The 25661-nt window shown below is 44.3% G+C and overlaps 2 pseudogenes; one reads left to right on the forward strand and one right to left on the reverse strand.

Annotated features, from left to right (window-relative positions):
- Positions 1-24192: 24192 nt before the first annotated feature.
- On the forward strand, positions 24193-24352 carry LOC130296042 (U2 spliceosomal RNA; annotated as a pseudogene).
- Positions 24353-25063: 711 nt separating this feature from the next.
- Positions 25064-25184, reverse strand: LOC130296063 (U2 spliceosomal RNA; annotated as a pseudogene).
- Between the last annotated feature and the right edge of the window lie 477 nt (positions 25185-25661).

Raw genomic sequence — 25661 nt, forward strand, 5'->3', positions numbered from 1 at the left:
CCCATCTTTTCTATATTTTTTTTTTTTACATAAGCCGTAGGTGAACTGTGGATTAGTTACATTTTGGACGTTAAAAAAATAAAGGTAATTGATGTAATTTTATTTCAGTAAAACTGGGTTTAATTAAATTGGAGAATGTGTTGGAAAGACTGAAGTGTGTGGGTAGGTGCCAGCTGGCAACATCGACCAACAACTTAGTTGTGGGAAGGGGTAAAGGTTCACAGTACAGGCTGCGTACCATAGAATTGTCCATCTTGTGATACTAGCCCAGGCGGCCATTTTGCAATACAGTGTTCCCTTTGTGGTGTCCCGGTACAGTATTGCATCCAGTACCTGGTGTAGAGGTCCCCAAAGTCAGAGTAACTACGTTCAGGTAGGGTTCCTCAGGTGGGACAGCCCCTAGTCGCCTCTCCTAAAGTCTATCTCTAATGTTAATATATATGTATATATTTAATAGCTATATATATTCTATCATAATGTATAGTACTTACCTTGTTCAGCGTCGCAGGATCTTCGGTCATGTGACCATGCTAGTAACCTCTATGGTATGTTGTAGGACCTTAGGAGGTCTTTGGGTCACGTGTTACCCACAAATCTCTGTAAAGGTGATTGACATCAGTACGGACCAATAAGCGTTAGTCCAGCCCCGGCCCATATAAGGGAGCTGCGTCCAATTATCGCTCTCTTCGGTTGCTGCTCTCGTTGATGCCGGACTAACAGGACGGTGCTACGCAACTTTCAAAGACACGCTAGACCTCAATATCTGCCGGCCTCAACAGAACCAAAACCGTGAGTTCAAATCTAAATCCCCGCAAATGCTAGCGTGACTACTGGACCGCAATTAACCCCTAAATCTAGTGGAGCAACGCAACATACTAAAAAGACTTTTAATGCTAAAGTCCCAACCTTTGACAATCTCCAAGAAAAGCTGTTGTTATGCTCAGAGACTGTTGTATTATTGAAGCTTGCAGAAAACCTTCAGTAAACGTTAATACTGTTTCAGAAACTCTCCGGTTGTGGACAATCTATTCTTCTTCTCTACCTCCCTATCGCTCTTGGGAAGGGTGGCGGTAGGAAAAGCGTAATTGAGGAACCCCTCACCCTGGAGTCACGAATAGCAAGGGTTAACATGCACCCTTTAAATACCACACAGCTACACTCCCCATACCCTACACCCCCCAGGCTATCACACCTTCATACAGGAGTAAAATCAGTCATTTTGTGACATAAGCTAAAATGTCTATTTTACATAAGGCTCCAATGATACAAGAGTCAGGCTACATACAGGACAAATATGAGGCAGCCATTTTAAGGAAATCTATTATCAAGTAGGAGTCAGGCAGCATACAATGGCGTCAGCCGTTTTATAACATAGGCTGAGGTTGCCATTTTAGGTCATGCTCCCAGGACAGGAGTCAGGCCACATACACTGAAGTTCGCCATTTGGCCACATAAGTCATGGTGGCCATTTATGTCACATTCCCATTATATAAGAATCAGGCTGCGTACAGTGAAGCCAACCTTGTTTGATGGGATGCGCTGAAGTAATAGTGGGACATTTTATGGAAAGGATAGCATCTTTACAGTATTCTTTCATGATATAGGAATTTAAACAGCTCAATGAATGGGGCTGAGGCTAGTCTCTGGAAAATGGAGACTATACTGTCTAAGGGCTCGTTTGCACTATGGAATTTCTGACCAACATACCATATAAGTGATTACAGTGCAGTTCTGGTGACTCACAGGTGACGTCTTCTCTTATCGGAGTCGTTCACGTTCCTTTTTCTTCTTCTACTATTTCAGATGTCATGATGATTTCCCCTTGTAAATAGTTTCCCCCTGTAGATAGTTGTTTTGCCGGATCCCACTGTCTGCGGAACGTCCGACCAAAACTTTATAATCAAAATTTCATATTCGAAGGGGTTAAATTCTTTAGAGTTTACACTATTGTTTTTTTTTTTACATTTTATTAGTCCCCATAGGGGACATATATGAGCTGTCATCAGGTGGCTCATACAGATCAATGCAGGACCTATGTACTGCACCGATCCATGAAATCTGCCAGGTAAGCCAACCGGCCGCTGGGATAACAGATCATAGTGACATAGTTAGTACGGTTGAAAAAAGACATATGTCCATCAAGTTCAACCAGGGAATTGAAGGGTAGGGGTGTGGTGCGATATTGGGGAAGGGATGGGATTTTATATTTCTTCATAAGCATCAATGTTATTTTGTTCCAGGAATGTATCTAATCCTGTTTTAAAGACTAAACCTTTTCTTCTCCAGATGGAGGGAGTGCCCCCTCGTCCTTTGGGGGGGTTTAACCTGGAACAGTTTTTCTCCATATTTTTTGTATGGGCCATTTATATACTTATATACGTTTATCATATCCCCCCTTAAACGTCTCTTCTCAAGACTAAACAATTGTAACTCCTTTAATCGCTCCTCATAGCTAAGATGTTCCATGCCCCATATTAGTTTAGTCGCGCGTCTCTGCACCCTTTCCAGCTCCACAGTTTCCCTTTTATGGACAGGTGCCCAAAACTGAACAGCATATTCCAGGTGAGGCCGTACCAATGCTTTATAAAGGGGGAGTATTATGTCCCTGTCCCTTGAGTCCATGCCTCTTTTGATACATGACAATATCCTGCCGGCTTTGGAAGCAGCAGCCTGACATTGTGCTATTCTGTAGTCTGTGATCTACAAGTCACCCAGATCCTTCTCTACCAGTGACTCTGCCAGTTTAATCCCCCCTAAGACATACGATGCATGCAGGTTATTAGTACCCAGTAGTGTTGAGCGGCATAGGCCATATTCGAATTCGCGAATATTCGCGAATATATGGACGAATACTCGTCATATAGTCGTGAATATTCGTAATATTCTCGTTTTATTTTCGCATATGCGAAAAGGCGCATATGCGAACATTTTCATATGCGAAAATTTGCATATGCGAAAATTAACATAACCTGAAATTCGCATATGCGAAAAGTAGCATATGCAAATGTTCGTATATGCGAAAATTCACACACCAGTCTCGTACAGTAGTATTAGAGCCCTCTTTACACCACACAAGCTGGAAGCAGAGAAGGGTGATCACTGTGATGTGTACTGTGAAAAAAATAAAATTTAATAAAAAAAAAAACAAAAAAACGAATATTCGTAATTACGTATAGCGCTAAATTCGCGAATATTCGCGAATTAGCGAATATGCAATATTCGCGAATAAAATTCGTATTGCGAATATTCGCGAGCAACACTAGACTACCCAGATCCATAACTTTACATTTATCCACATTGAACCTCATTTGCCAAGTGGATGCCCAGACACTTAGTCTATCCAAGTCATCTTGTAACTTATGCACATCCTCTATAGACTGTACCGTGCTACAAAGCTTGGTGTCATCTGCAAAGATAGAAACAGAGCTGTTAATACCATCCTCTATATCATTGATAAATAAATTAAACAACATAGGGCCCAGTACTGAACCTTGGGGTCACCACTAATAACCGGGGACCAATCAGAGTACGAATCATTGACCACCACTCTCTGGGTACGATCCATGAGCCAGTGTTCAATCCAGTTACAAACTAAAATTTCAAAACCCAAAGACCTTAACTTACCTGTCAGACGTCTATGAGGGACAGTATCAAATGCTTTAGCAAAATCCAGAAACACTATATCCACAGCCATTCCTCTATATACAGAGCCCCCCTCTATATCCACAGCCATTCCTCTGTATACAGAGCCCCCCTCTATATCCACAGCCCCCCTCTATATCCACAGCCATTCCTCTGTCAAGGCTTCTACTCACCTCTTCATAAAAGCAAATTTTATTTTGTGTGAACATAGCCTTAAAGGGGTACTCTTCCCCTAGAAATCTTATCCCCTGATGTTTGATCGTGGGAGGAACCAGTGGTGCAACCCCCCGTGATTAGACATCTTATCCTCTATCCTTTGGATTGGGGGATAAGATGTCTAGGGGCAGAGTATCCCTTTAATGCTCTCTGGGTCGGCACCCCAGCGTTCTGAATGTCTAAGGGAGATATATGGTGGGGGGGCGTGATGACTGTGGTCGATTGTAATCCGGCACGGAGCGGAGTTCGCTCCAGGCATTCGGATTACTGGGGTGCCAGGCCGGAGATCATGGGGGCCGCTGGATCCTTTGGATAGGGGATAGGTTGTCTAGAGGTGGAGAACCCCTGTAAGCTGAAAAGTTGGGTGGCAAAAGTTGGGTGACCCCATTGGGAGCTGTATCAATGGGAACACTTAAAGGGCTACTCCAGTGGAAAACTTTTTTTTAAATCAACTGGTGCCAGAAATTAAACAGATTTGTAAATTACTTCTATTAAAAATCTTAATCCTTTTGGTATTTTTTAGCAGCTGTATACTACAGAAGAACTTGTTTACTTTTTGAATTTCTTTTTTGTCTTGTCCACAGTGCTCTCTGCTGACACCTCTGTCCCTGTCAGGAACTGTCCAGAGCAGCATAGGTTTGCTACGGGGATTTTCTCCTACTCTGGACAGTTCCTGATACGGACATCAGGTGTCAGCAGAGAGCACTGTGGACAAGACAAAAAAAAATTAAAGATTTTACGCTGTAGCATACAGCTGCTAAAAAGTACTGGAAGGGTAAAGATTTTTTTTTTTATAGAAGTAATTTACAAATCTATTTAACTTTCTGGCACCAGTTCATTAAAAAAAAAAAAAAAATAGAAAAAAAGTTTTCCACTGGAGTACCCCTTTAAAGTTTCCAAGCCCTAATCCAAAATCTATCAGGGGCCCACCTAGAATGTGACATTTATTATATTGGTGTCTTCTTATGGAGTACAGGGGCCATTGGACCCCATCATGCACGACGGCCCAGGTGCTGTAAGTTCTGCCTATCTTATAACTATGCCCATATAGGTTGGCATCCAGCTTTCCCAGAAGCTGATATCACTAATAAACAGCCAAATCGAACTTTTCTGGTTCCCCCATATCTGCTCTTATGTTACTATATAATCCGTATAATCATCACGATGTTAATCGCAGTCATTCTGTATATACGATAGAGCTGACACTGCTGGTTATTTACTCGTCGCTCCACGCTGGCAGGAGGGGAGGTGTTATCAACAGTTCCAGCGTAGCACTTTGGCAAAACGTCTGCCAGCCAAAACAAACGTGAGGCTGGCAGAGTTCTCCGGGACAGATGCTGCTGACTGCGCCGGAGCGCTCCATACCTCAGCAAAAGTTTATGAACACTCAGCAATCCAGACGACTACAGAGGAACACAAATAAACCCTGCAAAATATTAATATAGTAATAATAATACAAGGGTTAGGATAGAGAAAGCGTAAGACGGCGATATGCGCCGTCTTATTTGTGTATGGTGCCAGCGGGTCCCATACAAAGCTATGTAGGCCTCATGCCCATGGCTGGGCACATGAAGTCACTATGGTTCTGTATTATGGACTTATAAGGACTTCATGCATAGTGTGCAACAGTCTTTCCCAACCAGGGTGCCTCCAGCTGTTGCAAAACTACAACTCCCAGCATGCCCGGACAGCCATCGGCTGTCCGGGCATGCTGGGAGTTGTAGTTTTGCAACAGCTGGAGACACCCTGGTTGGAAAACACTGATCTAACACTGGAATGAGGAGAGAGAGCATTTTACAGAGTGTACTCTCTGCTCTGTATTAGTGTTGCTCGCGAATATTCGCAATTCGAATATTATTCGCAAATATCGCATATTCGCGAATTCGCGAATTTCGCGAATATAGCGCTATATATTTGTAATTACAAATATTCGTTTTTTTTTTGTTTTTTTCTTCACAGTACACATCACAGTGATCATCCCTCTCTGCTTCCAGCTTGTGTGGTGTAAAGAAGGCTCTAATACTACTGTGTGAGACTGGCGTGCATAAATTCGTATATGCGAAAATTTGCATATGCGAATTTTCGCGTGCGTTAATTCTGTGTATGTAAATTTTCGCATACGTGAATTTTCACGTATGCGAAAATAAAACGAGAATATAACGAATATGCGAATATTCGCGAATATATGACGAATATTCGTCCATATATTCGCGAATATTCGCGAATTCGAATATGGCCTATTCCGCTCAACACTACTCTGTATTTAGGGGTCTGGTCTGGGGTCTGTATCAGTTTAGTGATCTGATCTGAGGTATACATTTCTAGAGGGGGTTTGGTCAGGATCTGTGATGATGTAAGGGATCAGGGGTCTCTGTTTAGAGATCTGGTGTCTGTATTAGTTTAGGGATCTGGTCTGACTCTGTATTTGTATAGGGATTTTGGTCGGGGTGTTTGTACTTGTTTAGGGGTCAGGTCTGGGGCCTGTACTTATTTTGAGGGGTTTGATCAGCATTAGAATTTGCGTAGGGGCACTAGTCTGGGGTCTGTAATTGTTGAGGGTGCCTGTTCAGGGTCTGTAGTCATTCAAGGGGTCTAGGTCTGTATTGATTTAACAGGTTTGGCATCTTTATTTTGTTAAAGGTGTTATGGTGACCCACGGGTGTATGGCGGGACCACGGGTGTAGCGGTGTGAGTGGTGGGATCAGATGGTATTAACCCCTGGGGGCAAGATGTTGTTAACTCCTAGTGTTCGTGACGCCAGTGTGATTTTAGGGTTCAGGAACACCACACGTCTGGCTTATCCGCAATCCCAGTTGCTAGAAGTGAAATGAGAGTCCACAACCAGTTATGGTCAAACGGAGGCTTTACTGAGTATAAGACAGATGGAATTATCTTCACAGCTAAGGCCAGAATTCCCAGAGAGGTGGCCAGGACCCAGAAGGACCTCGCAGCTTGCTGGACTAATATACTTGTAATTAACTTGACTTGAGATTGGACTTGACTTGACTATATGCGGGACTTGACTAGTTTCAGTGACAGTAGACCTAAACTTGAGACTTACTGGACTGACTGTAGCTTTTGGGGTCTTCCAGACAGCAAGGAAAAGAGGAGAAGAAGTAGAGCCAGAAAACGAGACGCTAAAGGAGCGGCCAGAAAGACAGGAGGAAAACCAGGCGAGAGCAGAGTCCTTGAGACCGATGGAGCGGAGACTACTAAGGAGGAGTTGGTGATCCACAGTGTCAAAAGCCGCAGACAGGTCCAAGGGAATCAGTAAAGAGAAATTGCCATTTGATTTGGCCGTCAGAAGATCGTCAGTGACTTTGGTTAGGGCCGTTTCTGTGGAGTGAAGGGAGCGGAAACCAGACTGTAAGGGGCAAAGGAGAGAGTTCTCGGAGAGATAGCGGATAAGGCGGGAGTAGACCAAGCATTCCAGGAGTTTGGAGATAAAGGGGAGATTTGAATATCATTAAAGTGATATACACAACATTCTGGAAACAACAGGGGGAGACCATGCAGGGGAGCCCCCAGGTCACTGAGGGACTCAACCTGACAGGGCCTAAGGGTAGTGCAGGACCATGTCCTGTACTGGGACATTACAGTTTGGTAGCCCAGTATAGGATCATCACAAGGATAGTCGCCGGTGAGGCTGTCTCCCCATCACCGGACCTGGGGATCCTGGGCAGAGATCCACACGGAGGAGTCGGAATTGAGTACCCCGGCTGAGGACGCATTCTCTACCCCTCCATCTACCCCCAGTCCAGGACCAGCGCCCCAGGTCCAGCAGCCTTCAGCACGTCCCGGTCACCACCATTACCTAAGTGGCTATTTGGCGACAAGCCAGCACTAGTCCAATTGATGAGGGACCATCTCCTAACCCTGCCATGGAAGTCCCATCCTCCTGTCCCAGCAGCCCAGGCCAAAAAGGCCAAACGAGAGGCTGAAGTGGCTGCCATAATGGAAGAGTTAAGAGCGCAGAGGAGAAGGGAGTTTGACCCTAAAGTTATGCTGTATGAAGTACGTCAAGTCCAGCAACAGGACACCAAGAGCCTTGAGGCCTTAAATATCAGGAGGCTAGAACAACCCCGAGAGGGGGAGCCACCCCTAGAACAGCGAAGAGCTACAGTTGTCAAGTTTGACAGAGTGAGGGGGTATGGCACATTAATGGACTGTCACCATGGTGGTACTATTCTGTTCAGCAGAAGAGCGGTGAAGAGAGACTACCTCCCTCCACCTCTACACTCCCTAGAGAGCAGGGAGATTGTAGAATACAACTTGACAAAAGAAGCGACTGGGCACTGCAGGCAAGGAAGGTAAGTGGATATAGCCAACACAGGTGTCTATATGGCGGTGGGATGAAACGTGAAGCAGGGTACAGCGTGGTGCTCACACAGTTTCACGCTGACGGGCATTTCGGAAATGCCTGTCAGCGTGAAACTGCAGTCGTCCAGGTGAATAGCTCCTGCCGCTCCAGCTCTGTTTTGTCTAGGGGTGTCGGGATGTTGGATCAGAATTTACTGAAATAAACCACTTCAAGCAATTCAAACAGGTGTGTGCTCCAATTTTTCTTCTCTTCTGCACATTTGAAGATTGTAGAATACACCCCTGTACAGAGCCTGCGTGGGGAATGGGCAGCAGCCTTCACCAGACCCAAGAATCCTTCGCAAATCCCATTCGCCCAACTTCCCCCCTGAAGATTGGGACATTTGGTCTCCTGCCACCAAGCGTCAAGGGAAAAGTCGTCCCAGAAGAATGGTATCCTGAGTCACCTGTTATGGACCCCAAGTATATAGGAGGTATCCTGACCAGGTCAAGAGTCATCTACAGATGTGCCCACGCCTACTCCTGCTGGAGGTTTGAGCTACCCAGCAGGTAGACATGTGCAATTCGTTTCGTAACGAACACAGAACTAAACACATTTTTCTGTTTTTGGATGTTCGTTACGAAAAGAATGCACAAAAAAAAAAATTAAAAAATCCCGAAAAAGCATACGAATATACAGTTAACGAATGCATTCGTTAACTAACGCATAACGAATATGCATGTTAACGAACAACGAATGCATTTGTTATCAGTATACCGAATGTCGGGGCCATGCATCAACTGTTATCCGACAGCGCATAATGCTTAAGCTGCTGCCGGATAGCAGTTGAAGCAGCCCGGGCAGGTTCACTCACCTTTCCGCACTGCTCCGGGCCTTCCTTCGGTGGGTCCTGGGCTGGTCCGGGGCCTTCATACGGGTCTCCCTCTGACGTCGTCATGACGCCGTCACGCACGCCGTCCCTTCATCCAATAGGAACGGCGTGCTATGGAGGCCCAGTAAGGCCTCGCGGCAGACAGCGGAGGACCGGAGAAGACCAGGAGAGCCCAGCGGAGTACCGAAGAGGACTAGGAGAGCCCAGCGGAGGCCCGGGGACACCATCGGGAGCAGCAGGGACAGGTGAGTAGGACTTTACTTTTTTACATTGCACAAATCCCTCAACATACGAATTACCATCGTATGTTGAGGGATCACTAGACATGTGCAGAACCAAAAATCTGAATTAACGAATGCATTCATTGTTTTTAACGACTGCATCCATTTTTTAAACGAATACATCTGAAAACGGAAAAAAAAATTAGCGGATGCATCCGAAAACCGAATATGACAAATGCACAGCATTCCGAATATTCACAGAACCGAAAAATTTTTGAAAACGAACATAACGAAAAAAACAACATTTTTGATTCTGCACATGTCTACCAGCAGGCACCAACCAAAGTGCCTCGGTCTACTCCTGCTGAGGAGGTTTGGCCGGCCCAACAGTGGCGCAAGCTGCTGCTGTATAAGTAGCGGTCACCATGAGCCTGACCATCACTGAAACCAGTTTGTCCCATGTGTCGTGGGATACCCATGTCAGCCCTATGGAGGGGGCACAGTCTCATGGTCCTAGGCACATGTCCCAGCCTAGAAAACAAGGTGACCATCGAGATTGGGATGGAAAGTTGCCTGGCCACAGTGCTTGAATCTTGCAAGATGTTTGCTACTATTTGAGTTGAAAAGACTAACTGTGTTTTATGCGGAAGCATTGTTGTTGTTACAGGTTATGCATCGTTCAAGAAGAAGTCCCTGTCAAGAAGTTTATTTGTAACCATATGCGTAAGTGTACGTGCCCGGCTATTAGCCGTGACCCTTTACTGAGAACTCAAAATGTACCAGAACTGTAGAGCGGTACTCTCAATATATATATTCAGAGTAATATATTTTGTTAATATTTTTGCACAGGTAAATGCACACATTACTGTACTATATTGTTCATGGAGTGTTGTAATAAAATGTATATAACATCTATATACGGAATTGTCTAAGATGATGTTTAGGGCCAATGGCGATTTTTATAGGAAGTATCCTGACCAGGTCAGGAGAAACGTAACTGCCTCACTGCCAGTACAAAGAGTAAGTCACAGTATATTGTATAAAGTTGTACCACATAGTCAATCTAAGTATAACTAATTTAGTCTAGGCATATTTAATGTCTAGATTAGGACTGTAGCAAAACGTATACTCCCAGTCCACCATCATCAAATGTATATATGTCTAACATTCCTTCCTGTCCTCGTGTACAGAGTACTCTACTGGTCAGAGGGTTTCCCTGAGGTATAAGTCAGACATGAATAGTGACAGAGTACAGTATGGAAAGGTAACTTAATTGTATAGTATAAAATTACCTATTGAGTTCTGGGGGGAAGTGGTTAGTGCCGAGGGGCCCCAGCAGCTAAGGCATTGGGTAGAGAGCCTCAGGCAGCTTAATCCGCACAAATGTGTTCAAGTGTCATAATTGTGTCATTGGCCACTGTTAGTCGTCCACCCTCCACTCCAGGACTGGGCGCCGAGGACGGCCTCCTGCAGTGTCCCCTGCCCCCCCCCCCCCCTGCATCTCGTTATTGTAATTGTATATAATCTCTATGTTATATATGTAAGAGTGTTATATCTTTAAGACTGTTTACCATGTCATGTGATTGTTACCCAGGAAATACCAGTGACCAGGTGACTTAGGGGTGACCAATGGGACCCCACCAGAGCCTCCCCCATATAAGCCCTGGGTGGAGCCTCTGCTCTCTCTCTCTTAGTCTTTGCTGAGGTCCAGTCAAGTGGTGCCTAAGTGTGTGTCCAGAGTCATAGGAGGCCTCAAGTCCAGTCTGCAGCCACAAGCTACAAACCTGCAAGTAACCACAGTCACAGTCTTGTCAGTTACAAGTCAGTCAAGTTAAAGTCATCTATCTAGTCAACATGGCCTGCACTAAATTTTCCACCTCTACTACAAGTCCCAGCAAGCCTTTAAGGTCTCTGAAGTCACTGGTCACCTCTGATGGCCTGGCTGAACTGTATAGACTTTTCCACCTGTCTAACTTCAGTAAAGCTACCATTGCTCCCGTGCCTGGCCCAGGATCCAACGGTATACCTTCGGGTGTTATTGAGGATAAACAATGCCCTGGCATCACGAATACAAGGTGTTAATGCAATCTGCCCCAGGGTAATTCCATCTGCCCTGCATCACACCCTCTACCACAAGGGGGTCTAGTTTAGTGTCTAGGTACTATGGTCACTAGGTACTCTGGTCTGGAAAATGTATTTGTTTAGGGTCCTGATCTGGTGTCTTTATCTATGTAGAGGGCCCTGATTTCAATTAGGGGGTCTGGTCTGGTTGTTTAGGTATTCTGGTTTGGGACCTATATAGCTTTAGGCGTCTGGTCTGAAGTCTTATTTAGGGGGTCTGGTTCTTAGTTAAGGAGGTTTGGGCTGGTGTATGTATTTATTTTGGTATTCTGGTTAGGGGTCTGTTTTGATTTAAGTGTCTTGTCTGAGGTCTGTATTTATTTTGCGGGTCTGGTCTAGATCTCTGTTAAGGGTCTGCTCCCATGTCTGTATTTGTTTAGGTAATTCTGGTTTGGGGTCTCTATATAGGGGTCCTGGATCTCTGTTAAGGGGTCTGGCCTAGTGTCTGTATTTGTTTGGGTACTCTGGTTTGGAGTCTGAAACTATTTAAGGGGGTCTGGATCTCTGTGAAGGATGTTAGGTCTGGTGTCTGTATTTGTTTAGATATTCTGGTTTGAGGTCTATATTGGTTTAGGCATCTGGTCTGGGGTCTGTATTTATTTAGGGGGTTTGGGTCTCAGTTAAGGGGGTCTGGTCTGGTGTATGTATTTGTTTAGGTAATTCCGGTTTGGGGTTCTGTATTTATTTAGGAAGTCTGGTTCTCTTGTTGAGCTGGTCTATTCTGGTGTCTGTAATTGTTTAGGTATTTTAGTTTGGGGTCTATATTGGTTTAGACATCTGGTCTGTGGTCTGTATTTTGAAGCAGAAGTCCTAACTATCTTGAGTACGCATGATAGTACATTAGGATGGAGACATGCCCTATATGCCAAACTTTGCACGCTGTGAAACTAATTATTTGTGGGTGGCCGTAGTTCACATTCGGTCATATTTTGATGAGGCAGCTTTTCTACGGGAGGAGACATTTTATTTATTACCATTGTTATACATTAGAATCTCTACATAAGACCAACGAGCTGGTTATAAGAACATTGTCACGTCCCAATGATCCATCACTGCTTACAAGCTGCTGAATGAATTACTTTGGTGAATGGAACCTGATAAGGCAGATAACTGCATAATGTGTTGTTATCTTATCTCCCATGTGAAAGATACATTGTGCCCCGGAGTCCACCTTGCCCAGCAGGTAAGGGACAATGACAATAGCCCACCCCTCCCCCATTATCTTCCCAATTAAATAAAAACCTAATGTATATTCCCAGAATCCATTCAGATGCTTTTAAATTCTTGTGCTAAGTAGTAAAGGTAATTAATCGCATCAATAGAGGCCTCAGTACTTTGTCATGTAAGGTAATGACTGTACAAAGGATACGGTGGGACCTTGGGGGTAATGGAGAATCCTGATTGACTGGTGGGAGAAGACAATGGGCCCTGAGTGAAGTCATTACAGTAAGTAACTCAGGACTGGGGGGGACGACATTTACAATGTTTTTCTTCATTACACAAAAATGTGTAAAATTTGGCATTCTGGATGTGTATCATATAATTCTATCGGTGTCTATAAGGCAGAACCCCCCGTGGGCCATCAGCATCTCCAGGATCTGATAGACGGGCATACTCATGGACTATTAGAATTACATGGTGGGGACTGGTTTTGCAGATGTATGGACATATAGGTGTACATGAAGCATTTTTCGACACCTTTTTTTGTGTGCTGGTGATGTGTAGGATCAGCAAATTTATTAAAGGAATACTCCGGTGGAAAACTTTTCTTTTTTAAATCAACTGGTGGCAGAAAGTTAAACAGATTTGTAAATTACTTCTATTAAAAAATCTTAATCCTTCCAGTACTTATTAGCTGCTGAATACTACAGAGGAAATTCTTTTCTTTTTGGAACAGAGCTCTCTGCTGAATCGCAAGCACAGTGCTCTCTGCTGACATCTCTGTCCATTTTAAGAACTGTCCAGAGTAGGAGAAAACATATGCTGCTCTGGACAGTTCCTAAAATGGACAGAGATGTCAGCAGAGAGCACTGTGCTTGCGATTCAGCAGAGAGCTCTGTTCCAAAAAGAAAAGAATTTCCTCTGCAGTACTCAGCAGCTAAAAAGTACTGGAAGGATTAAGATATTTTATTAGAAGTAATTTACAAATCTGTTTAACTTTCTGGCACCAGCTGATTTAAAAAAAAAAAAAGTTTTCCACCGGAGTACCCCTTTAAATGGTCGCAGAGCATTTTATAAATTTTGTGCAGGTCACATTGTCTGAAATTTCTCTCTTCACATTCACCAAAAAGCTAAGCTAAGTCTGGGCTGGTGTAGTTTTAGAGACTTTTCAGTGGCTTTTTTCACAAAAAGGACTATAATAGTGTGTGTGTGGGGGGAGCTCCGCTAAATACATACTCCTGGAGCACGAAAATACACAGTACAACAGATATCACAAAGTACCATAAATAGAATAAAGTGACACTTGTATAGGAAATATTGCACAGCTATTGCAAAACTACAACTTCCAGCATGCCCGGACAGTCATCGGCTGTCCGGGCATGCTGGGAGTTGCAGTTTTGCAACAGCTGGAGGCACCCTGGTTGGGAAACACTGTCCTAGCTCATGAACATGTCCCTAAGGACTGGAAAAATCCAAACTATCCAAAAGATGTTTCCTTTGAAACTCATTGCGTCAAGAAAATCTAATAAACTGGGTTTGGTCAAAAAAAATTAAAGCGTACCCGCCAGATCCAGCTAAAAACTTATTATATATATATATATATATATATATATATATATATCACTCAGTACCTAATCCTGACCGTGTACATCTAATTTTTATGTGTCTAGCACCTTTATTTATTTTTTTTATTACACTTTTAATTTAGCTCTTTAGTCTGAATTCCTCTCAAATGAAGGGGGCGTGGCCTCCCTGTGCAGGTCTCCGCCCCCTCCCTCAGTATGCTGTCTGCTCACATCTCCCCTAACATTAGCAAAACTACAACTCCCAGCTTCTCCTCACTGACAGTAGCCGGACACAAGATGACAGTGGGAGGATTTTTCCTCCAGCCCTGAGCCCTGCACTCACAGCTGTCAATCAAGGAAGTGTGTCCATGACATAGGTGATGACTCATGGACACAGCAGGACTGGTATGTGTCCAAGCAGGCAGGGGGGCAGTTGTTTGATTGGCTTTTTCAGTCTGAAATCCTGAAAATGTTCTAATGAAAACAATTGCAAAACCTATTGGTTATACATGCTTTACAACATATCAAAAGTTTTTGTATCTGACAGCGCTCATTTAAGCATATCACGTGGGACACAAAAGGAAACATGGATACTTCTATGTGACCCACTTGTTTGCAGAAGCTTCTATCTGCCCATTTAGGATACTGCGGAAGGAACAACAGGGGTTTCTCGAAGAGATGATTTTTCACCTTAGCTGTGTAATTCTGTGAAGCCGTGTTTGTGTAGGTGAGAGGCTCTGTTTGCCGACGGCTTAAAATGTTTTACCCTCTGTATACAGAGATGATCCCTTCAGCAAATAAGTCAGATACAAAGTCTCTAAACCTCAATAACATATAGATGGCACCGGGCCTTATCATGGATGATACCAGACCCTATCATAGATGACACCGGGCCTTATCATGGATGATACCAGACCCTATTATAGATAACATCGGGCCTTATCATGGATGATACCAGACCCTATCATGGTTGACACCGGGCCTTATCATGGATGATACCAGACCCTATTATAGATAACGCCAGACCCTATCATAGATGACTCAAGGCCCTATCATAGATGACACCAGACCCTATCATAGAGGACACATGGCCCTATGATAGAGGACACACAGCCCTATGATAGAGGACATACGGCCCTATGATAGAGGACACAAGGCCCTATGATAGAGGACACAAGGCCCTATGATAGAGGACACACGGCCCTATGATAGAGGACACACGGCCCTATGATAGAGGACACACGGCCCTATGATAGAGGACACACGGCCCTATGATAGAGGACACACGGCCCTATGATAGAGGACACACGGCCCTATGATAGAGGACACATGGCCCTATGATAGAGGACACATGGCCCTATGATAGAGGACACATGGCCCTATGATAGAGGACACAAGGCCCTATTATAGAGGACACATGGCCCTATGATAGAGGACACATGGCGCTATGATAGAGGACACATGGCGCTATGATAGAGGACACATGACCCTATGATAGAGGACACATGGCCCCATGATAGAGGACACATGGCCCTATGTTAGAGGACACAAGGCCCTATTATAGAGGACACAAGGCCTTATTATAGAGGACACATGGCCCTATGATAGAGGACACATGGCCCTATGATAGAGGACACAAAGGTTGCAAATCATTTTGATGGACAGTGACAGTTCCGCTTTACAAACAATATGACATTAGAATGTGGTGTCCCGGTACAGGACCTGGTCCTTTCCCTGTCTAAAGTCCCCTCTGCTAGAGTCCCTCCATTCTACAGGGCTCTCCTGCAGGGCTTGCCCCTTGGTCGCCTCATATAAATATCTTTGTATAGTGTATTAATGTATAGGACCTACCCAGGTCATGTGGTATATTATAATGGTTGTATAGATATTTAGGACCTTCCGGGGTCATGAGATAATGTCATGTGATGTACCCAGAGTTCTCTGGGCTCAGGACTTACAGGCTTTGCAGCCAATGGGATTAGTCCAGCCCCCTAGTATATAAGTTCAAATTCACTCTCTTAGCTCTCTTGGTTCCTGCTCTTAGTTCCGGACTATCAAGCAAGCACAATCAGCATATCTTCGTTCAATTCATCTAGGCCAAAGCCTAAAGAACCAGAAGCCACTAAAACCGTGTTATAAAGCTCAATCCTACAAATCCTGTGTGACTACTATTCTGCTTAAATCTGATAATTAGTAGCACAGTGGCCTGCTTAAAGCTAAAGACTATCCATCCCAGCAAAGCCTGTGAGGAACCTGCATCCCGGTTACCACTAGAGACACTGTATAATTGTAAAGACTGTTTGCATAAAAGTTCAAGTAAAAGTTTCCAGTTATCTAGTAAAATCTGCTGTGGACATTCCGTTTATTATCCCTGCCGTTTGTGGGCCGGTTGGTGGCAGGACCTCCAATACTAAGCAAACCTCACCCTGGCGTCACGACAATTAAGGGTTAATACCACCAGACCCTGTATTATCATTGCAACACCCCAGACACCACAACTCGAAACATAATGAACATTTGCTCAAAAGAGGTCACAGTACCAGAAGATCAAAGCCTCAAATAGAATAATTTTATGGGACATCTTCTCATGATTGTTCATTGACCATTTTGGGGTAATAACCACTGTGTATTTGAGGTTCATTGAGTAGGTTATCCTCTTCCAGTATACATACATACGGAGAACATATAGAGGGACAATAAAAGGGCTCTCCCAATATGTGCATTACATGAGCTCCTATTGATTTCAGTATAGATTTGGATAAGGAACAGCTGGTGTTAAGTATTTTGTCCAATTCCCTCTGGATCCACCATGAGTCCAATGTTGAGTTAGGCAGGTTGGACTTTTCCCGTCCTATACAACTGTTTCCACTTGTCTGGCAACTACTTGTCTCTGAATATTTTACAGTTTTCTCCAGCAATGTCCAATGTGCTTATAGTGGCTATTGGGACCCCATCAATAAGACCCCAACAGTTCCTCTGCTCTTTTTCTCATCATCTCTACATGTTCCCCAACTTATATTTTAGGTTCCACATAGGACGTCCTTAGGGATGTTTCCTAGTACCTAAAAAACCTCTTTCTGCAAAGTTTGAAATTCTTCTGGCCACCACTAGGGGGAGCTCACCGCAATATTGTGTTCAATACTAGCTGTAAAACTACCGTATGCAGCTAGCTCCCCCTACTGGGAGCTTTAGGAAGACAATATTTTAAAACATGATCCGGCCCCAAAACTACTCCAAGTAAAAGAGTATGAAAATGTTTGCGTAGTTTCTGCTTGCCGGGCAGTTTGCTGCAGTTAGGATTCCCTCTATAAAAGTCTGGCATTTGCCTCTGGCCCCAATGATACCCTTTTGCACACCCTTTTTGTTACATTAGTTGGTCTATCTATAATCATGTAGAATTTTCCCGGCCGCGTCTGTCATCTCTCAGTTATTAGTTTTTCAGCTGTACATAAACCTGGTATAATCTGATAAGGAATGAGATGACTGCAGCTTTAGGCATAATATGTCCCAGCACAACTCATTACAATATATTAATTGCATTTACCTGGAAGAACATACGTATGTCTCATTTATTTCCACCTATAGGCACGTCCTTCAACAATTGGATAATTAGATATAAGATAAATGGGCAGTGGCGTTGCTAGGGTTGGTGTCACCCGGTGCGGTAGAAAATGGTGTCACCCCCATACCTCCCCCCCCTCCCCTCAGTAAGTTTTTAGCCTGTTGTGACAGACACCACTGTTGTAGCGCATTGTGAGAAATTCCAGTATAATAATCAGATATACCAGTTGCCACAGAATGGGAAAGTGTTAAAGAAGTTTTCACCATTTAAATATACAGCTCCCAGAATTACTTAAAGGGGTACTCCACTGGAAAACATTTACTTTTATATCAACTGGTGCCAGAAAGTTAAACAGATTTTTAAATTACTTCTATTTAAAATCTTAATACTTACAGTACTTATAAGCTGGTGTATGCTCCACAGGAAGTTGTGTAGTTCTTTCCAATCTGACCACAGTGCTATTTGCTGACACCTCTGTCCATGTCAGGAACTGTCAAGAGCAGGATAGGTTTGCTATGGGGATTTGCTCCTACTATGGACAGTTCTTGACATGGACAGAGGTGTCAGCACAGAGCACAGTGGTCAGACAGAAAAGAAATTAAAAAAGAAAATAACTTCCTGTGAATCGCTTATACAGCAGCTAATAAGTACTGGAAGGATTAAGATTTTTAAATAGAAGTAATTTACAAATCTGTTTAACTTTGTAGCACCAGTTGATTAAAAAAAAATGTTTTCCAGTAGAGTACCCCTTTGAGCAGTGGTGAGGTTATGCTGGGAGTTGTAGTTTCACTGACCATAACTGTAGAACTGACAAGCGACTACAGCTCTGATAGGACATAGTGAGGAGAATGTACAATGATATCAGTGACTACAGGGGACTTCTTCTCTATAGTGAGGAGAATACACAATGGTATCAGTGACTACAGGTGAAGTCTTCTCTATAGTGAGGAGAATACACAATGATATCAGTGATTACAGGTGACGTCTTCTCTATAGTGAGGAGAATACACAATGATATCAGTGACTACAGGTGACGTCTTCTCTATAGTGAGGAGAATGTACAATGATATCAGTGATTACAGGTGACGTCTTCTCTATAGTGAGGAGAATACACAATGATATCAGTGACTACAGGTGACGTCTTCTCTATAGTGAGGAGAATACACAATGATATCAGTGACTACAGGTGACGTCTTCTCTATAGTGAGGAGAATACACAATGATATCAGTGACTACAGGTGATGTCTTCTCTATAGTGAGGAGAATACACAATGATATCAGTAATTACAGGTGACATCTTCTCTATAGTGAGGAGAATACACAATGATATCAGTGACTACAGGTGACGTCTTCTCTATAGTGAGGAGAATACACAATGGTATCAGTGATTACAGGTGACGTCTTCTCTATAGTGAGGAGAATACACAATGATATCAGTGACTACAGGTGACATCTTCTCTATAGTGAGGAGAATACACAATGGTATCAGTGATTACAGGTGACGTCTTCTTTATAGTGAGGAGAATACACAATGATATCAGTGATTACAGGTGACGTCTTCTCTATAGTGAGGAGAATGTACAATGATATCAGTGACTACAGGTGACGTCTTCTCTATAGTGAGGAGAATACACAATGATATCAGTGACTACAGGTGACGTCTTCTCTATAGTGAGGAGAATACACAATGATATCAGTGACTACAGGTGACGTCTTCTCTATAGTCTTCACTTATCTAATTCAGATGGTACATACCGCCCGGACTTGATCCAGCTAAAACTTCTGTCTGTAGAATGTGACGCCCAGACGTCTCCTCACTATGTCAGCGCATTCTCATCCTCTATATGAAAACAATTATTATTATAAACCTGCCAGACACTGTATCCTCTAAATATAATACTACTATACACTATACTCTTTGATTATAAACCTTCCATACACCGTACCCACTGAATATAATACTACCACACACTGTACATTCTGAATATAATACCAACACATACTGTACCCTCTGAATATAAATCTGCCGCATACTGTACCCCTGAATATAATACCATCACATACTGTACCCTCTGAATATAAATCTGCCACATACTGTACCCCTGAATATAATACTATCACATACTGTACCCTCTGAATATAATACCAACACATACTGTACACTCTGAATATATTACTACCACCCACTGCGCCCTCTGAATATAATACTTAGAGATGAGCAAACTACAGTAAATTCAACTCGTCACAAACTTCTCGGCTCGGCAGTTGATGGCTTTTCCTGCATAAATTAGTTCAGCTTTCAGGTGCTCCCGTGGGCTGGAAAAGGTGGATATTGTCCTAGGAGAATCTTTCCTATGAATGTATCCACCTTTTCCAGCCCACCGGAGCACCTGAAGGCTGAACTAATTTACGCAGGATAAGTCATCAACTGCTGAGCCGAGAAGTTCGTGACGAATCGAATTTACTGTAAGTTCGCTCATCTCTAATAATACTACCACAAACTGCGTCCTCTGAATATAATACTACCACCCACTGTGCCCTCTGAATATAATACTACCACAAACTGTGCCCTCTGAATATAACGTTGCCATACAGTGCACCCTCTGAATATAATACCACAACCGCAGTAACACCCCTCAACATCCATTAGCTGATGCTATTACCACGGGAGGGGGGTATTGGTGGTGTTGCTAGTGGATGATCGGGGTGCTACTACTGGGGGGGGGGTGTTGCTGAAGGATGATGAGGGTGCTACTGGCCACCCCCCCTGGCAGTATCACCCCCATCATCCATCGGCAGGATCATCCTCCTGGCAGGAGCACCGCCATCATCCACCATCAGGATCTGCTGATGGAGGTGCTGCTGCTGGGGGGGGGGGGGGTAGTTGCTGGCGGATGATGAGGGTGCTACTGCCAGGGGGGGGAGCATTAGGTAGGCAGCAGTTCCCCCACATTAGGTAGGTAGCAGTTTCCCCACATTAGGTAGCATCTTTTCCCCACATTAGGCAGCATAGATTCCCCACATTTGGTACCAGTTTCCCCACATTAAGTAGGTACCAGTTACCCCATATTAGGTAGCAATTTCCCCACATTAGGTAGCACAGATTCCCCACATTAGGTAGCAGTTTCTCCACATTCGGTAGCACAGATTCCCCACATTAGCTAGCATAGACTCCCCACATTAGGTAGCATAGACTCCGCACATTAGGTAGCATAGACTCCGCACATTAGGTAGCATAGACTCCCCACATTAGGCCGCAGGTTCCCCACAATGCGTCAAAGTCTCCCCACACACACACACACACACACATGCACACACACACAAAAAAAAACACATACAACACAGAGAGACACACACACAAACACACACAGTCAGAGAGACACACACTCACTCACAGACAGACACACAGAGTCACACAGTCACACACACAGAGTCACACACAGAGTCACACACACACACAGAGTCACACAAACACACAGTCACACACAGAGTCACACAAATACACAGAGTCACACACACACTCAGAGAGTCACACACACACAGACACACACACACACACACAAACATAGATAGAGACAGACACACACACTCACCCATCCAGCGCAGCGATCCTTCTCACCGGGCGCAATGCGAGTGACGTAAATGACGTCCCCCTGCGCGGCCATGCGGTGTGACGTCAGGCCGGCGCAGACGTGGGAGCGGAGGCCGGGCACAGTACTGGTGAAGGTGAGGGGGGGGAAGCGTGATGAAGGACGGGCGCACTGAAAGGGGGGGGGTTGCAAACGGACGGGCGCACCGCACACACAGCACAGGGGGGGGGGGGTGCTGACGGATGGGAGGCCGGTCGGGCACATAGGGGGGTGTCAGTGTAGCTGGGGAGGGGTTGTGGGTGCTGCGGAGCGTCTTGGTGTCACCCCATTAGGTTGGTGTCACCCGGGTCGCAACGCCACTGTAAATGGGTATATAGTCATTTCACTAGAGGAGGTTAAGGAAACTTCCATCCCTTCAATTTACCGTAGGGTTCATCCTGAGCCTTCTGGTTCATGAATAGAATTACAGAATGACGGTAGAGACTGACACTTAGGGTATGTTCACACAACGTAAAATGTGCAGGAAACAATGCCTGCCCGGAAAACAAGGACATTCCGAACATTTGAATAATCCAGCGGGCGCTAGGGCCACTCGGAAATGTGCCGTCTTTTAGACAACAATGTATTTCTGTGTGAAATCCGCAAAATTTATCTAAAAACATCCTTTCCATTCTTCTTGTGGACGCCGCAATCTGCCGCGGAAATTCCACCATGTGAACATTGCAGCAGGATCCTATTGAAATCAACAGGACTCTGCTGCAGGGAAATGTCCGTTTGAAATATTCCGGCAAAATTTGGGAGGAGATTTATTAAAACCTGTGTAGAGGAAGAGCGGTGCAGTTGCCCATAGCAACCAATCAGGTCGCTTCTTTGATTTTGAAAAGGGCTTCTCCCCCATTATTTTCAATGGGATTCCGCTGTCCTATTTACAGAGCAGAATTTCCGCATTCCGCAAAATTTAAAGACCTGGATTTGGGGGCGGCATCCCATTGAATTCAATGGGGGAGATTTATCAAAACCTGTGTAGAGGAAACGTTGCCCATAGCAACCAATCAGATCTCTTCTTTCATTTTTAACAAGGCCTCTGCAAAATGAAAGAAGCGATATGATTGGTTGCTATGGGCAACTGGGCAACTTTCCCCTCTGTACAGGTTTTGATAAATCTCCCCCAAAGGGGCACTGAATTTTGGCAGAATTCTGTGTTTTAACACACAAATATTCTGCTGGAATTTTTCAAATTCTGCAAAAATTCCCCTTTAAGCTTTGCAGGATGGAATTTGAGAGGAATTTCGGAATTCCGCCATGTGAACATAGCCTTACAAAGCAGAACAAAAAGGGATCCAGACGAAAGTCACTCTAAATGTAGTTTTTTTTTTTAAGAGCCGAGGCGCGTGCTCTCTAGTTGCTCGCGAATATTCGCAATTCTAATTTTATTCTCGAATATCGCACATTCGCGAATACGCGAATATTCGCGACTATAGCACTATACATTCGCAATTACGAATATTTTTTTTTTCGCTCGTGCAAATTTTAGCATATGCTCATCTTCACATATGCAAATGTTCTTATACGCGAATTTTCTTCTGTGTACATTGTCGCATATGCGCATTTTCACAACCATTATTGTTCTTACATGCGAATTTTCCCCTATGTACAATATTGCATACGTTAATTTTCTTATACGCAAATTTTTCTGTATAACATTTTCCGTGTATGCGCATTTTCACAAATTCAAATTCTCTGTTGTGCGAATTTTCGGGTATAAAACGTTTCGTATATGCGCATTTTCACATACACAAAATTTTCTTGTATGCGAATATTCGCCTTATATGCTAATGTTCGTGCATATAAATGTTCGCATATACGAACTTTTCCGTTCACTGATTGAAAACCTTACCCTTCGCCTCCGGACCAAAAGGTACCTGCAAGGTTCCAGGTTCAATGTCCCTTTTCGCCGAAGCTACTAGGGGACCACAAATGCTCCCGGCATCCCCCTTGGCGTTAGCCAAGGTATCTGCCCGCAGAGCCGATAATGGTAGGTACCCTGCCAAAGCAGGAGTACCCGGGGTGTTTGCAGGGAGGTGCGGAACCTAATGGCCACACACACCTCCCCTAGACCGCCAGGAGGGACACCCAGAAGGGCTACCGCATCCTGACAAATCCTGTGAACACACAACACGCAAAAAGTGACACAGTGAGACAAAAAGAAATAAATAAGTGAATGTGCGCAGGTATACTGCCCGGATCTATAAAAATTTCTCTGATCCTAGCCAGAAGGCCGGGAATCAAGAGGTGAGTGCCACAAGGTGAAGAGATTATGGTGCCCGTGCTTCAACTCAGTGAGTCCATCCTCTCAGTGAGTTTCGGCACCTCGGGGTCACCACTCCCCGAGGCACAAAAGTACCTCGGCTCTAAACCCTCTCAGCCTCATGGCGAGACCCGGAGGGAACAGGTCACATTGGGGCAGCCGTCGAGCTGATTCCTCAGAACCAGCCCCGGAAAGCCCTGGTACACCTGCATCCTCCATGCACCACCCATCCCCACCAGCATGAAAACTGATAAGAACAGATACTACTAGTGTTGAGCGGCATAGGCCATATTCGAATTCGCGAATATTCGCGAATATATGGACGAATATTCGTCATATATTCGCGAATATTTGCGTTTTATTTTCGTATATGCAAATATTTGCGTGTGCGAAAAATTAACATGCGAAAATTTGCATATATAAAAATCCGTACTAGCAAAAATTCGCATATGCGAAAATTAGCATATGCAAATATTCGTATATGCAAAAAATTCGCACACCAGTCTCATACAGTAGTATTAGAGCCTTCTTTACACTACACAAGCTGGAAGCAGAGAGGGATGATCACTGTCATGTGTACTGTGAAAAAAATAAAATAAAAAAAAATTACGAATATCGCGTCTCGGCCTTTTGGCTAAGATCAAGTGTAGTATCTGTTCTTATCAGTTTTCATGCTGGTGGGGATGGGTGCTGCATGGAGGATGCAGGTGTACCAGGGCTTTCCGGGGCTGGTTCTGAGGAATCAGCTTGACGGCTGCCCCTATGTGACCTGTTCCCTCTGGGTCTCGCCATGAGGCTGAGAGGGTCTGGAGCCGAGGTACTTTTGTGCCTCGGGGAGTGGTGACCCCGAGGTGCCGAAACTCACTGGGAGGATGGGCTCACTGAGTTGAAGAACGGGCACCATAATCTCTTCACCTTGTGGCACTCACCTCTTGATTCCCGGCCTTCTGGCTAGGATCAGAGAAATTTTTATAGATCCGGCCGGATGTCCGGGCAGTATATCTGCACACATTCACTTATTTATTTCTTTTTGTCTCACTGTGTCACTTTCTGTGTGTTGTGTGTTCACAGGATTTGTCAGGATGCGGTAGCCCTTCTGGGTGTCCCTCCTAGTGGTCTAGGGGAGGTGTGTGTGGCCATTAGGTTCCGCACCTCCCTGCAAACACCCCGGGTACTCCTGCTTTGGCAGGGTACCTACCGTTATCGGCTCTGCGGGCAGATACCTTGGCTAACGCCAAGGGGGATACCGGGAGCATTTGTGGTCCCCTAGTAGCTTCGGCGAAAAGGGACAACAAACCTGGAACCTCGCAGGTACCTTTTGGTCCGGAGGCGAAGGGTAAGGTTTGTTGGGGGGCCTCTCTCCTATCGGAGAAGGGCTTGCGATAGACCGCATCCTTTGTGCACTTTTTTTTAGTGTAACACGTTTGCACTTTTTCTTGCACTTTGGGTGAATCGAGAGCACGTTCCTCGGCTTTAGATTAAAAAAAAATATATATAGTGCTATATTCGCGAATATGCGATATTCGCAAATAAAATTCGTATTGCGAATATTCGCGAGCAACACTAGATACTACACTTGATCTTAGCCAAAAGGCCGAGAAGCGATCCCCATGGTGGCACTATGGACATGATGGTAGCCACTATGGGCAATGTAAATAGTGGGCATTAGGGGTTATCACTCTAAGACATTAATAAGGGAGATTTATCAAAACTTGGGTAGAGGAAAAGTTGCCCAGTTGCCCATAGCAACCAATCAGATCGCTTCTTTCATTTTTCAGAGGCCCTTTTAAAAGTGAAAGAAGAAATCTGATTGGTTGCTATGGGCAAATGGGCAACTTTTCCTCCACAGGTTTTGATAAAACTTCACTCAGTATACACTAACATCTATTCTATAGGCTGCTTTCCTTACATTTGTAATTATGTAAATTAGATCTATTTTCCCAGGGAGCATTGCATGGCCTACAGATGGAGGTCTCCATAAGGAGAAACAATTCCCACCTAGAGAAAGGAATGCCTGGGCGGCAGATTGATGTCAGTCCCACCCCAGGACAGCAGACATGACCAGTCTCTTCTTACCTTACTG

Source organism: Hyla sarda, chromosome 11 (genome assembly GCF_029499605.1).
Source record: "Hyla sarda isolate aHylSar1 chromosome 11, aHylSar1.hap1, whole genome shotgun sequence".
NCBI classification, from domain to species: domain Eukaryota; kingdom Metazoa; phylum Chordata; class Amphibia; order Anura; family Hylidae; genus Hyla; species Hyla sarda.